Source organism: Lepeophtheirus salmonis, chromosome 1 (assembly GCF_016086655.4).
Source record: "Lepeophtheirus salmonis chromosome 1, UVic_Lsal_1.4, whole genome shotgun sequence".
NCBI classification, from domain to species: Eukaryota; Metazoa; Arthropoda; class Copepoda; order Siphonostomatoida; family Caligidae; genus Lepeophtheirus; species Lepeophtheirus salmonis.
In genome coordinates this window covers 53,981,448-53,995,342 of record NC_052131.2, presented here as the reverse complement: position 1 = coordinate 53,995,342, position 13,895 = coordinate 53,981,448, and the positions used below count along the sequence as shown (strand labels likewise).

Here is a 13,895-nt window from a genome sequence, read left to right as displayed (position 1 = left end):
ACTATTTTAAAGTTTGCTGTCTATAGGTACCCTATGGATCACAAAAAGACAATAATAACATATAATTTTCCTCAATCCTTTATGATAATGTAAAAAAAATCTGCGCGCTATACACGGATCATCACATTTTCATAATTTGATCGAGATATTCAACCTAAAAATGAGCTTTCTTGACAATACAATTTTGCTTAGTACATTTTCATTCCCATAAAGCAACTTTTTTACACTCGCTGTAATCAAAATTTGAATAAATTTATAACTGTTTTAATATTGACTGCCAATACTTCATAAACATAATTGAGTCATTTATATTCTTATTATTCAAATTTGTGTGATGATTTAAGATACTCAAGAATTTATACTATACTTAAGAACCTTTATTTGATTTAAGATACATAATTTAGCCCCTTTTACATAATATCCTTTCAATTTCTCCAAATTGCAAACGTAAAAACAATTTTGAACAAAAATCGAGAATTAAAAATATCCCAATTTATTTTTTTACTTCATATATTATTTCAATAGCATATTTGAGTCAATGATAGAGTTTGTACTCAAATTTCTGGGCGAAGTTAAGATGCCTAAGATCCATTTATTCCTGAGACAAAGCCCAGAAACTTAATTACTTTTTTTTGTAAAGGTCGTAGTTCTTTTTCTTTTTTGATAAAAGAATACTTGTTCTGTGTGAGCCTGGTTGGATCAGAAATAGGAGCTGTTACGTCAATTGCAGGCCAATTTTTACAACAGTATACCCCGGTTTTTAACGAATTGCACGATCCACCAGTTACAAAACAATATTTAATACAGGCCCTGATGAGGAACTCCATGTCCATATTGGGTTCTCCGTTGATAATGGAACCACCAAAGAGTCAATCGTGTTATGTGCACGTTTATTCGACTCTCTCTCCAGGACGCCCCACACATAGTAGCCCAAGGGGTTAATATTCAACAAGTTAGTAGGCCACATTTTCTATGTCCAATTACTTCAGGAAGTCTGGAGTCCGTTTTTTCCTCCCAAAACGATCATGAGTCTTCCTAGTAGATGTTCCTTACCCCTCAGACTACTTGAAAGCCCTGGTGAAATCGTAAACATTTGATTTGGGGAGCTTGCTAAGCTCGACAATCTCCTTGGGAGGATGCCCAATACTGGCTGTATGACACATTCGTGTATTGAATGCTTCTGTAGGATTTAGTATTTAATCGTATACTACTTGATAGTGTTGAATGGAAATGTTAGATGTCTATGTCCCATAGATCACCATTAGCATGAAGAAGTCCAACAAAACCACGAACGCATTTCAGCAGAACAGGGATCCAGCCCACACTGCTAATAATGTACAAGAATGGAAGAGTACCAACATGAACTTCTGCTCCAAGAACATTTGGCCCCCTCAGAGCCCAGATTTGGATCCACCGAATTACCCCATTTTGTGGCAAATTTAGTAGAAGGCCTGCTTATTCCGCCACCCGAATATTGATACCCTGAAAACCTCTGTAAGCCATCTGGGCAGTATCATGAAAAATGACTACATTGCTAATGTGCACAAGGGGGTCCGGAGGTGGTGGGAGGCTGTCATTGAGGCTGATGGTGCCTTGATTCATAATGAATGTGCATTGTTATAGTAAAAAATATAAAATAAAATATTCTTTGTACAACACCATCCTGATCAATTATGAGTATTTTAATGACTACTTAGAAGCAGGTCTCAGTACTTTTTCTACACCCGGTATTCTTATATAATTTTGGGGCCTGAATCTTATCAGCACACTTTTATAAGCATAGATGCCAATATATGGAGGTATAAATTTGTTGTGGATAAAATCCACTTTTTATATAATAAAATCTCGCACACAATAAGATCATATTCTATACAGCTCTAAATATATGTACCTATTTCAATGTAAGTATCTGTTGTATAAGAATAGATTGAATATTATTAACTTTTTATTTAACCTCTTGATATTTAAATTTAATATTTAAATATATATGAATTCTCATAAATCTATCGATTACTTCATTGATTTATCAATCTTCAACATAATCTTACTTATTGCATTACCTTTCCCCCAAACAAATCAAATGTAAATAAAGTCAAAATAGATGTTGTTCCAATTTTATTTTCAAATTTATGTGTTTGTGAATTCAATCTATTTCAATATGAAGTTGAAACGGAGAAGTAACAATGTTCATGTTTTCTTTTTAAGGGCTGAGTGCCTTAATGAAAAAAGCCCTTGAATAGTAATATTTCTTCGGTCCCGTTTCATTGTTTTCCAAAAAGATCCTTCATCCCCACTACTGGAAAGGGATTCACCCCAGAAGGAATTTTTGCATTCTACTAGACAATTTAATATTTGAATTCAATTGACTACTAATATTCGATTTTTCAAAAAAAAATTGAATTAAAATTGAATTTTCTGTTAACAGCAATGGTTTTTTAAAAAATTCTCCAGAAAATTTTACATTTGTAATATTTTTCCAAAAAATTAAATTATTTGTTAATAGCCGTGGATTTTTAAAAAATACAAAAAAATTAATTATTTGTAAATACCCGTGGATTTTCCTAAAAATTTGATTTTTTTTTTTTGAAAAATTGTACAAAAAATAAAAAATTTTCAAAATGGCAATAGATTTCTGATTTTTTTTTTTCAAAAAAGTAATTATTTATAAAGGTATGGTTTTTTGAAATTTTATGGAAAAATGTCATTTTTTCTGCAAGACTGAATTTTTTTTGAAAAACTGTAAATTTTTGAAATTTTTTTGGAAAAAATTTAAACTTTTAAATTATTTTTCAAATTTTTTTCTATAAAGTTTTATTTTTTAATTTTTTTTTAAATGTCAGACTCGAAATTTATATAAAAAAAAATAACATTGTAAATATTTTCAAAAAAGTCCACCCTCATTAAAAGAAAATACATTTATGTGGAACTTCATCCTAAATAAAATCATTTGCCCGCCTTTGATAATCTAAAAAAATATTCTCCAAATGTTTCTCCAAAATATTTAATATTTGCAATTTGATTTTTAAATTTTTTTTTTTGAGAAAATAAATTATTGGAAATTTAATTTTTGAATTTTTTTTTTTTTAAATGTAATAGATTTCTATAATTTATATTGAACTTATTATTATTATATTTATTGAACTTACATTGGGCCCGATATGGCCTTTCAACCATCATATCGGTAAATTGTTCATTTTTTTATTGAAACAGTCAATTTTCCCTACTTTAAGGTGAATTTGAAGCACATCCAAAATGTTAATACGAATAATTGTTCGTCAAAGAATAGAAATCCTTATTCAATTTTCAGAAAAATAATTCTAGTTTGCTTTTAATGTTGACGGCCCACATATATACATTTTCAAACAAAAAAAAGACAAAACAAAAAAAAGAAGATATCTTTCAGCAGATAAGTGAAATGTATTAGTTATGATAATGGCAAGTTTCTTTTTATACTCGTATACAGATATTTTTAAACAGGTTAAAAAAAGGTATATATTAAGTCTGCAAAAAAAAAAATGGGAAGAATCACTCGATCTATTATTACCTGTGTTAAATAATATTAATAATAATATCCAATGTTGATGACAAGATAACAAAAATTATTATTCGTCCATGTTTATGTAGGGATGTCGTGTTTAAAAAATGTAGGAGTGTATGTAGAGGATGGGATCGATAGACTAAATATAATACTCATAATATACGTCATTACCTTTATTATATCACGCAACCTTCCCTCAAAAAAGAAACGGAAAAAATCCCCGAAATCATATGTTATTTGGCTAAATAAGTCAGGCACACAAAATGATATTTTTGACTTAATTACACCCAGGCACTTAAAGTCATATAATTTATGAGCAATTTTTGAATAAAAAAATAGACATTTATTTATTTAATAGTCAGAGGCGTACGAAGGGGGTGGGTTAGAGGGCCCCTCCCTCAATTAAAGATTTTTTGATTTTACGTTTTTGTAAATTATTCTGGAAAATAATTTAGCAGAGAAAAAAGTAATTTTAATTTTTTTTTGCCAAAAAAAATAATTGAATGTGAATAGCTATGGATTTTTGAAATTTTTACCAAAAAAAATTGTATTTTAATTTAATTTTTTGTAAAGAGCTAAGAATTTTTGATTTTTTTCTACAAAATTTAATATTTTTTTTCTAAATTATTTAGTATATGAAATAAATTTTTGGAATTTTTTTCGAAAAAAATTTCTTTTTTAAATTTTTTGTGAACAGCTATGGGTTTTTGAAATTTTTTAAAAAAGTAAAAAAACTCCCGCCCGAAAAAATAGTCCTAGATAGTATTTTAAAACTCTATTAAAAGAATAGCTGTTTAAACAATTGCATTTCTATATATCCAAAAATTTATTCTTAAAAAGAATAGGATGGTCATTTTTTATCTATATTTATTCTTGTCCTTGTAGAAGCAGAGCATAAGTATAGAATATATTATTACTTCGTTTATTTATCCAAGAGAATAAATAATGAAATAGTTATATAGTAGAACGAGAGAATCGACAGCCGACAATAAAATATTTAGTGTATTATGTGTTAGCCAAGTAACGCCGTGAATAGTTTTAAAGCTAGGTCCAAGACCAAATATTTTCTGATTTGGTCTTAAGTCGACAGATATTTCGGTTCAAACCGCAATCTCAGGCTGTAGACCGAAATCTAAATTCTGTGTGTCTCAATACATTACGTCCTTACCTTTATTGTATAACGCAACCTCTCATATAAAAAGCAAAATAAAACTCAAATAGACATTCGACAGAGTGCAAAACCTCCGTCAAAAGCAAATTGAAAACCAATTTGTTCAAAATTGATTATGCCAAGGTTAATAGGTTAGGCCATCATGCAATCGTACTTCCTAGAGTTTTTAATCTGATGTATTGTACCAACTGCTGAGCAAGACAGACAGATTTTAACAAAACACGCAACCACTCATTTACTATCACGTCACTATTAAAAGCATGGTGGAAGTCAAATATCATTTGTACCTACGTTATGGTATAACCTTGCATTTCTATTAACCATGGATTAAGCATTTTCTACGGGGTTTTTGTTCTTAACTTTTCAAAATTTAATGGGCCTTTTACTGGGACCATATACCTTTGATCAAAGTTTCATCAGAATTAAATATTTGAATTTCTTTCAAAAAAATTTAATAGTTAAAATTTAATTCAACTATTTTTTAAATTCTTTAGGAAGTAGTTTTTCGTTTCTTTTTTTTCAGCATGGCCAAAATTATCTCGATTAGTATACCTGATTATCACCCAATTACAAATGTTTTAAGTACATACTTAAAGACCCATTTCACCCCATATGTTATACAAATGTTTTCTAATGGCCATTTTGGAGGCAGGTGTAGATATTATTTTAGATACTACACTGATAAATGTGCCGCATACTATCATAGTTATAGATCTAAATGGAAATGTAGCAATTTGATTTTGATTTTCCATTGTCTTTTTGGGAAGAGTTGCAGTCTAATTAACATAAAATGTAGATTGATGTTAAATATTACCATCAAAATATGTGGCGTAGTTTGAAAAGGAAGGAAGTGCTCTGGAAGAGGAGTGATCAGTTTGTGTCATGAAGCTGAGTTGATAACGGGAGCAAATAGTGTTAATATATTATTCCACATTCATTGTTGAAGAGGCACCTGTTGTTGATATTGTTGTAACAATTACTAACTTTTAGTGTTGGGTTTCGGTCCAAAAATCTTAGACCCATTCTAGAGATGGCCAACCCGTGGCTTGCATTGTGGCACACTACTCTTTATCACTTCAAATTGTATTTTTAGTAAAAATTTTACAAGCTCTGTGAAAAAAAAAATTAATGAGAAATCCGATCGACAAATATTATTGCTTCTTTAATATATATTTTTTAATATGTCTTTTAATAAGGTAGACCATAAACCTGGTGAATAAAAAACAAACTAACAAACTTAAAAGGGCACTCAATTGAGTGCAACCCCTAGGTTTAAAATCAAATTGAATTATATATCTAAATTTATTCCAAAGGTATTTTCGATTATGCATTTTTTAAGTTTTGTCGTACCTGGATCCTTGACCTCTCACAAATAATGGCCTTTTAACTCTGACCACATATAATCTTCGTACCAAGTTTAATCAAAATCGATAAGTAAGGTTTGCCGTAATCCTGATGAATAAAAAACTAACTAACTAACTAGAACGGATATTAAGTAGATCCCAAAATCTCGACCTAAAATAATATTGATTTATGTGGTTAAATTTGGGCCTAAGTTTTGGGGAATGATACATTTTTACGTTTCGCCTTACCTTGACCTCTCTAAACTTAATGGTCTCTGACTGTGACCATAAATAATCTTATCCCCCTTATTGCATAATCTATCAACTATTCATTCTTTAATTGTAAAAATCAATCCTGTCCACTTTAAGAGAAATTTGTGAAACACAAAATAAGTTAATAAAAACATTTTTGTTTAATAGAAATTGAGGAATATCATTCTAAGAAAATAAAACATTTTTGAAAAAAAAAATGCATTCTAGCTTGTTTTATCGTTGACGTGTCACGCATGTATATATATTTTCTATTATACTTTCAAACAACTAACTAAATAATGAGCACATATTGGGCACTTTTTGGAGGTAGAACTTAAATGACCGACTGACTCATTCTTACTCCTCGTTATTTTTTCCCTTTAAATCCAGGCAAGTAAGTAAGTCCAACAAAAAACAGGTAGGGACTTGTAGAAGTCGTAGGTATGTAGGACTTTTAAAAACCTTGAAAATATTATTAAATACCTTTTATATATAAATATATATTTCTGCGAATTTCTGCTCCTGAATGTAACCGGTTCTTACATATATATATATAGATATTTTTCCCCATTTCTTAATAATGCTTTTGCAATAACAAATATTTTGTTATATATATTTATATAGACTGTCTTGTTTTATGAACCATATCATTTAATCCCTACACAAATAGTTTTTCAGATGAGAGTAATCATATAACGGACGTTAGTAAAGTTATATCCCTAACGCGGTATAAACCATTTTAATTTGTACAAAAAAAAAAAAAGGATTGTTAAAGTTTCAAATCTTTAGACCTGTGACGATTATTTTTATAGTTAGTATAATAAATAAATTTACCTTGTCAAAAAAAAATCAATGCTCAAATTTACAAATCTTATCCCTTTAAAAAAAAGATTTTTGTATTTCTTTAAGAAAAGGAGAATGATCAAATGTCCCATTTATAAAAACAAACAAACGCATAGAACAAGTGTTCAAATAAGCCCCAACATCCGTTCTCCCTTAAAGAAACTCCGAAATTACGGCCTTGTAATCCCACCATCCTTTAAAAAAAGATCCAAAAGCCACCCTTGATGTCGTCAATAACATATAATTTGGACCCCCACTTGCAAATACATTATGGGCCCGCTGATCATATTTACAAAGCAAGAACCAAACAGGAAAAAAACGACGTCATGACCAACTTTTGTTCATATTTATTAAATTACAAAAAAACTATTTTTGTCCGCTAGGGCTCCGGAGGCAAACATTATGTGTAAAAAATTAGAGATGTAAAAATGAAGGTATTTTTATGCGTACCAGTATACAATTTGTCAGCACAATTATGTTAACGATATAAAAAACAATCAGGGAGACGCATCTGATGGCTTCCCTATTATATTATTTGAGCCCCAAGACGCAAATGCCTACCAGCACCAATGATTCCAAAACTGAACGACGAAATAACGACATCAAGACGAAATTTTGTCAAAAAATTGTAGACTACAAGAAATAAACTATGAGAAATTCATTTTGGTCCGCTAGGGGGATTTGAAGGAATCATTATGTTTCATGCCTTATAAGGTGCAAAAATTTGTGTATTTTTATGGTGTACTCTACACTACTGGAATGTAATAAAAGAATAATCATATATGCACGACCAATGACGTCAACATTATATAATTTGCCCTTCCTCACTTGCAAATATATTCCTGTGCTGCTGATCCAGAAACAAAAGTGGGAAACAACGATCTTATGATCAAATTTCGTGCAAATTTAGTGAACAACGAAAAATACATTTTCGTTGGAGAGGTTATCATGATTATCGATGCTATAGAGATGTAAAAATATTCGCTTTTATAATCGTACGATTATACAATTAAAAACCAGAGGTTCGTCAATATTTTGAAGACATGTTATGTTGAATATGCATCTATATGAAGCTATTTTAGTGCTGAGTGTAATATTTGATGAAGGATGACTGTTGAAAAGCAAATATTGACTTTGGCATTGCATTTGTATGAACTACTTTCTAATATATGACATGTAACTACCCTAGAAATCATTTTTGAAAACATTTATTGTCTTAGCAAAATAGTTGAATGCATTTATTGGGTCTTTAGACATTCTCATAAAATGACTTCTTTTTTTTTGTGAGAAAAGACTTGCTACTCAACTTCATCCTTTAGTGTTGCATCAGAAAAGTGCACCATCTTTCAGTCAAAAAAAAACAACTTTGGTAGTGCATTTCAGTTCTCCTTGACATCCGCTTCATTTTACTGGATAGACAAAATTCAAGGTACGCTAAATGGTAGCAAGTAATCTTGTATGTTTATTAAAGTATCCGTTTAGGTATGTCACTAAGCCACAATATAAAATGAGATTAAGACAAATACAACAGTTTTTATGGGTTTGAGGTTTTAGTCACATTTGCAGTACCAACTCAAAAATTATACTTTTATAAATGCAAATTTTTTCCAACTATCAACAAAATAAGAAAAGAAAAATACAAATTTGAACTATCCACAATGTAATATTCATTTTTCAATCAATTTTTTTAAATATGTTCGTTTCACTGTTTGATTTCGAAATAGAAGACATGGAATCAATAGCAAAGACTTGCAACTCACTTGAGCTGAGACACCCATACTTATAGTGATTTGATACCGAATATAAGAAACCCTATTTGTGTTAACCTTAGCCCCTCAAAATGTAATGGCCTGTTATTATATTGGTAAAAATTATGATCAAAATCGATCTTTAACTTTTGTCGTAATCCTGGTGAACCACAAACAAACAGTGGTTATAACATAAAATCCATTCTGCTTCATTGCCAGAGGTACAATATACGGTTTTTGGGCCTCATTGCATTGTCTATTTGAGACGTTAGCAGAAAACGCTTAAAAATGTCCAATTTTGTCCCACAAATCCCTTCCCTCCTGACATTAAAATGACTAATACTATTGTATAAATAACCACAAAGATCTCAAACTTTGCCTATGTTAGGTATTTGATAATCTTCATTACAAAGTCTTTGTCCAAATGGACCAAAATATGCTCACAAAAAAGGGGCAGTCTAAATTATCACACTATAAATGATGTAAGAACTAGGGTCTCAAGCAGAATGCAGCGTAGGATATTAAAGTGGAAATATATATATACATTTAATGTGTAATTCTTTTGCAAGGATCAATTGGATCGTATCGTCCAATCGATCAGATAAAAACATTATTATATGAAAAAAAAAAAGAGGAAAAAAAAGATATTTCCATCGATCTCTCAAAAACGTGGAACTATCATTTATACTGAAACTCTTAGTCACCATTGCTACATACTAACATATGTATATAGTACGGGCATACATGCATCACTGATGACATAACAACACCTGCCAATATGTACCTATGTATATATATCATATCAGTATACCTAGAATTACAGGGTGAAACTTTAGTATCGTTACTTTATTTATTTTATCAACTCCTTCATTTTTAATTTTTTTTAAACTTTAGTTCAATTTAAAAAATATAATGATTAAAAAACTTATACTTATGTATTTGAAGGATTAATTGCAAATAAAATTAGCAAATTTTATTTGCCAATTTTATTAACAATGATATTAAGTACTTACTTGCCAAATTTCAGACTGATCGGTTAGCTCATTTTTGAATTAACCTCTAAAGAATTTTTCGCCCATTGTATCTAATCGGATCAAAATGAATAACGATTAGGCGATAATTTCGTCTAAATTATCGAATGTATGACGTTTGGCATCTGTCTTGTGTTTGATGATCACATTTTTATTACACTCTTCCTGTCATGACAATGAAAAATTTCCCGTGTGGAAATTTGCAATCTTAACAAATTGATTGCCCTTCTTTGTTTAACATCTTGACGTCAAAGTCGATAAGAAAACCTGCGATGTACGATTATAAGGTAGCACCCAGTCTAATAATGTGTATCGCATCGATTATTGATTGAATGGTAAATCTCCTGCATGTCGCATGACATTCTTTATAATTATTATAGATTACATATGTATCAGTCTATTGGCCTTCATGCATAGTTCCTACTCTTTTCAATGATATCTGCCTACCTACATATTTAAATAGGTTCACCTGGTTGATGATGTATAGGTTCTTCTTGGTAGATTGCAGATATTTGCAATCTTAAATATATACATATAACCAATGAGTGACCGGCATTTACTTACCTCTTATGGAAATGTACTAATGTAGAATCCATTTTTAGGGTCATGCATATACCACGTGGTTTTGTTTTTTACATAAAAAACTTCCTCCATAGAACCACGTGTTTTTATCTATTATCCTACACTAAAAACGTGAATTATATATAAATTAAATAAATTGGGGTTATCTTTTTCTTTATGAAAAAGTTTTAATGTTATTTTTCAACAGTTCTTTTTAATATAAAGCCTAGCCTTCTTATGGCTTTATAAAGAAATGTTACATATTTAGAAAACAAATACCAGATGGTCCATTGAAATCCAAACACTTACTTATTCAATAATTAATTAAGGTTGAGTGATTGAAATTAATATATATTTCGATATATTAAAACACGAACAATTGGTATTAAAGAAACTGATCTCTTTAGCTTACGTACAACTCGAGGTAATCGACTAATTTCCATTTGCACACTTCAAGCAGTTGTGCGTTTCAGGGACCAACTTTATGTCGTCAAAAGTACAAAACGTGAGTGAGAATGAAGGTTTTCGTCGAAAAGGCAAAACTGGATCCGGAATGGTAAAAGAAAACAGTCCACACCAATCGCCTCAGGTCCGTGAGGTCCCATGCAAGAAATCTCGGGATTTCACACCTGATAGTTCAGTAAGCAAACAAAAGTATGTGGAAAGAGCCTTGTAAGAGTGGAGAGGCCACTTTTGACACCATCAATGAAATAAAACCATTTCTTCCGTTACAAAACTCTTTTGAAAGAGTTTTGGATGAGTCTTTTGAACACTTTTTGACACTGATGCCTCCGACAGCCCTGATACCCAATCCCTCAATTACATTTTTAGTTGAATGTCGAGGGGAAGGCCTGCAGTGTCTGTCATCCAAACACCGAGGCCCTCAAAGCCCCTTTCAGCCAGCTCACGGACGCCATGACAGAGGACTACATCTGCAGCAAGTGCTAGGCCTTCCATGGTCGCCTGAAAGCCATTATTGCCCCTAGGGGTGGATACATTATTGATCAAGAGAGTTCAGCATAAATCTATTTATAGTATTAATTTTGTTAAAATTGCATTCTTAATTAATAAATTATATCTGTTTAAGTTTAAAAAAATAAGTATTCATATTTTAAGGGACCACTCGGTACTTTTTTCTACTTTTCTGATATTTGTTCCTCGTTCTTTTTGATGTGATATACACAATATTGGCACGTAATTTCTCCCTTCCCCACTCCCAACTCATACGTGGTGCGTCAACATAAAAAAATCTTTAAAAAACAAGCAAATTAGAAAATCCTAAAAAAAAAATTCTATATATATACATACAACCCAATATTGAAAGTATATTTGAGTCTGCTTCAGTTTAGTAATAATAGTTTTATGTTACTTTATTTTTCATTGAGTAACAGTTTAAATCAACACAAAATACCATACGTTTGAACATAAGAAACGAAATGCTTCAAAGCAAGTTTTCATTCACCCTGTATATGTGGATTGAAAAAAAAATACCAAAAATCCAAAACCTATTCCCATAAATTAAATTTTTTCAAAAAAAACTTGGAAAATCTGAAAAAAAAAAAAAAAAAAATTAACAGCTATTCTCAAAAAATATTTTTTTTGGGGAAAAAACTTCGAAAAAAATATTCAAATATTAAATTTTTTAGTTGTGGAATTTTCCTAAATCCACAACTAATCACAAAAAATTACTTTATTTGGAATACAATTCAAAAAACCATTGGTAATGACAAAAAAAAATGATTTAGGACAAAAAAATACTAGTAAAAAGCAAAAATTCTTTAATTTGGCCAGGGAGCGGGATGGAAGGGTTGTAGCTGGTTAAATATGAATCATTTTTGTATGGCTGATAGAATCAAAAACAAAACAAACAATTAAATATTTTTTTATCTCCCCTTTTCCCCCACCTTATTTCCTATTTTAAAATGAGGTCCCGAACGTGCCCTTTCCGGCAAGTCTATTTAGTGCACCCTTTATACACGTACGTTCAAAATATATTTAAGATATACATCATGGAGCACTATATAACGTACACCCAGTGACTTGATGGCATACATTTATACAGACAGAGAGACAAACTTTGCTTAATTAATATAGATAATAATGTATTAAAAAGCGTACATTGCTCGGTTCCCCTTATACTACCAGAGTACCGGTCAACAATAGTATAGTACACACCTTCACTTACAAATATTGTCCACACAATGTAGTCACGTTGTCAAAATAAAATAGTAGATATAGATTACATCATCATAGATCAAAGTTTGTATGTAAACGAGGTTATGGCTCTGACCTAATTCTAGCTATATTTACATACTTGAATCTACTTTTTTTTTTTCCTGACCTATAAGCTATGTACATTATATACTGAATGAATGCTCAAGACAAACGATGGGAAATGTACCTGCAGAAAAGTGTTGTGTGTACATGTAATAATTCTCCTACATACACCGACAAATTCACGATTTTGTAATTTATATATATTTATTTTACTCATTTTGCAAAGTGTGTGATTATGTAATTACAATGGAGGGAGTATGAGATTCCGTAGTTTAAGTTTGGTCTAACTGTTTCTTTTCAATTCTTGCATTTTTGCTTTAGGTATCAACATTCCATGTTTGATTAAAAAAAAACAGTTTCTATATGATTCAGAATGCATTTCTAATTCGATTCTCAAATTTATTTAGTTATTATTTTGGTACAAAATGCTCACAACTTTGCTGTTGTTAGTTTGTTTGTGACGGTGTTTGGTACTTTGCCTCAGGACATTTTACTTTAAAGCATATCGTCTTACGGCATTTTACCAACAGCAACTTTGCCTTAATATAACAACTGAAAGGAATCTGTGCTTCCTAAAAGTATTTTTTTTTTTTTCAAACACTATTTTATCATCAACCCGTTATCAAATTTAAAAAAAAACAGATTCTTAAAGATTCATTAAATTTAAACAATTTATTTAGTAAAATCACCTCCAACCTTACATAATTACAGTTGGAGGGGGTTCGGTTGGTTTGATTTTCGATCACTTTCCAGTTTAAAAAATCTATCAGATTTAGATCCTGCGAGATTGGTAGACAAAGGTGCGTCGAGAGGAAGGCGTTAAAATTGTCTTGAGCCATTTGATAATTTTTTTTTTTTTTTTTTTTGGGTGTGGCAGGGAACCAAAGCCTTTAGAGGCCTCCAATTCCTTCTTAACGCTGCGAACGAACGTTGAGTCCCAAAGTGCGATAAATGTTCTGTTGTCTTTCCCGGCAGGAATTCCAAGGAGGGCTCCGTGCCTTTTTCAAATATTTGGAAAAACGAATTCTTAATTGATTGCATTTTTTTTTCCAACGGGTGATAGTTTGAACAAGCTATATAAAAACAAAAAATCAGCCTCCTAAGGGTCTACGTTTCCCCAAAAGATGCCGT

At 30.8% G+C, this 13,895-nt stretch overlaps 1 protein-coding gene across 2 annotated transcripts in view; it reads left to right on the top strand.

Annotated features, from left to right (window-relative positions):
- Nucleotides 1-13,895, top strand: part of LOC121132056 (irregular chiasm C-roughest protein) — a 280,207-nt gene that overhangs the window by 205,668 nt on the left and 60,644 nt on the right. Inside the window, exon 1 of one of the 2 annotated variants that reach the window (XM_040727497.2) lies at nucleotides 8,474-8,576. The exons of the other annotated variant lie outside the window; for it this stretch is intronic. The gene's annotated coding sequence lies outside the window, so the exon portion shown is untranslated. Of the gene's footprint in view, nucleotides 1-8,473; nucleotides 8,577-13,895 lie in introns of those variants that run through there. 2 annotated transcript variants of the gene reach the window in all.